Source organism: Echinops telfairi, unplaced genomic scaffold (assembly GCF_000313985.2).
Source record: "Echinops telfairi isolate 266 unplaced genomic scaffold, ASM31398v2 ScPeMD7_7465;HRSCAF=8503, whole genome shotgun sequence".
Classification (NCBI taxonomy): Eukaryota; Metazoa; Chordata; class Mammalia; order Afrosoricida; family Tenrecidae; genus Echinops; species Echinops telfairi.
In genome coordinates, this window is record NW_022111365.1 from 1,473,741 (window position 1) to 1,476,227 (window position 2,487).

The following is a 2,487-nucleotide window of genomic DNA, read 5'->3' on the forward strand; positions in this document are numbered from 1 at the left end:
ATAATTTACAAATGATTATTTTTTTCATGTCTTGCACTGTCCAATATCTCCTCCTACCCCCTTGTCTGTAGTCCATACCCCCTGGGAGGGGATTATAGATAGGTCATTATGATCGGTTTCTCCTTTTTCCCCCAACCTTCCCCTTTCCCTCCTGGTATGGATGCTCTTAACATTGGTCCCGAGGAGTTTATCTGTCCTATATTCCCTGTATTTCCAGCTCTTATCTGTATCCATGTACATGTTCTGGTCTAACCAGATTTGTAAGTTAGAATTAGGGTCATGATAGTGGTGGGGGGAGGGAAGCATTAAAGAACCAGAGGAAAGCTGTGTGATGCTCATATTTTGTGGTGCATCGAATTGTTCTTTTCTTTCTTTGGTCTATTAGTGCATTTGGTGTGAAGACGGAAATATTATTCATCAATAGACCAACTAATCAGAATTTTTTGTCTTTAAAAGTGGTTTCCCTTTGCCCACGTGCACCCACAGACTTGTCTTAGGTACTCAACACACAGCCGATACTGGTTCCTAACCCACCAACCCCATTGCCATCAAGCGGAACTTCCCCATAGGATTTCCAAAGCTCTCATTTTTATAGAATTAAACTGCCATATCTTTCTCCTGAGATAGCCTGGAAAAGCTACCTTCGGTTCACAGGCATGCACTTAACTGCTGTGCCACTACCAACGGGCTAATTACTTTCCTGTGAAGGGATGTGCCTTAGAGGACAACCATCTGTCTGCTTTCCTTGAATCACAAAATTATTACCATTTGTTTCCTCATCTCAAAGGTATTAAAGTGGGCAAAACCCTAAACTGCTTTGCAGCATGGAGGTGGAGGAATTCTTGATCATGGTTGTCCTGCCCTGTGGAGCATATTTTCCCTGAGCAGAAGCTCCTGAGTGAGTCCAGGGAACGGCACAGAAAGAGGGTGATATGGAGTTGGAACAACTGCCTAAAACCTAGCTGAGTCCGCTTCCAGAAGACCTGTCTCCCATTCAGTCAGGGGAGTGTAGGGACACTTCATCCCACAGGCAGCAGGAAACATATGAACAATTCCAATGTCCTCTTCTGGAATGTGGCACACTTCTAAATCTGGACTATGAAGCATGCTGGGGAAATTCAAAGGGCAGGTCCCGATGTCATTGCCTCGGAGAGGAGCGTCTAACTTCAGGACTGGGATCAGTCTCTAATCAGTGGACTGTTTCAAAAGGAAAAAAGAATGCAGTCAACATTACTAGGTGAGAGTCACCAAGACACAGCTGCAGCAGTCCTCCTACAGACGCAGCAGGTCTCCTCCTCCTAGCACACATGTTTTAAGTCCACTGTTGGGGGCTGCATCCCTCTGACATGCCAGCCGGCTGGGCTATCAGTCCCTCAGTTCTCTTCCTCCAAAGATTCGTGGAGGATGACTGAAGTGGGACTAGAAGCCAGGAGTTTCCAACCCTAGGCCTGCCATTGAAACGGTTTCTGACATGGATTCTGATTCATGGCAATCCCATGCATTACAGACTATAATTTCCCTCTAAGGTTTTCTTAGCAGTAATCTTTACAAAAAATAGATTACGAGGCCTTTCTTACACAAAGCTGCAGGGTAGATTCAAACCACCGACCTTTAAGCTAGCAGTCGGGAATAAACGGGGCTCTCACGTGGGGCTCTATTGGCTCTGTAAGAGTCAATACTGTTGTTCTCTGTCCCACATACTTCTAGGGAGGGGGTCAGTTGGGCTCTGATTGGGGTCAGCCCTATAGCCCAATCTTGTCATGCATTTCTCTATGTGGTTACATTGCCCTCTGGGTTTGGTGTGCCATGTTGGGATCTGTATGCACACTCCCAATTATGTGAAGACATAACTGATAGTCTCCCCCTGGGTGGGTTAGTGCCCTGCTCCCCGATGCCATCATCTCCCTTCACCACCACCCCCTCACTTTTCCAGCATTGCACACCCACACGGAAGCAAACCAAGAAGGAAAAAGGGAAAGGGACAGTCCAGACCCCATATTGACACACCAAGCCCAGAGGACGATGTCGTTGCACAGAGCTGCTAAGGCACAGAGAGGACTGTAGGGCCCACAACAGCTCAAGACATGTTGTCCCCTCACTGGAGCATACTGTGACACAGAAGAGACACAGAAGACAATACTGGGGACAGACACATGGTGTGGAGTAAGTCTGGTCAGAACTCCCCGCAGCGGGATGAAACAAGAAGGGAACATTACAGATTAACAATGGGAGCAAAGCAAAGTCACAAAGTCCCTAAAGAGCCCCCCAAAATAGACTTCAGGCTAGGAAGGGCAGCTCCTGGAATTCCTCCAGGACCAGTGGGGAGATAGTCATAAAGGTCAGCGGACAGACCTGGAATTATGCTTTTTTTTCTTTTCAATCTTTTGGTTTCTTTTTGTTGGGTCTATGTTATTATTGATTTGCCTGCTTATTACTATAGGCATGGGAAGCAAGCTAGAGGAGAAAACAACAGGACTGATGTTCCCA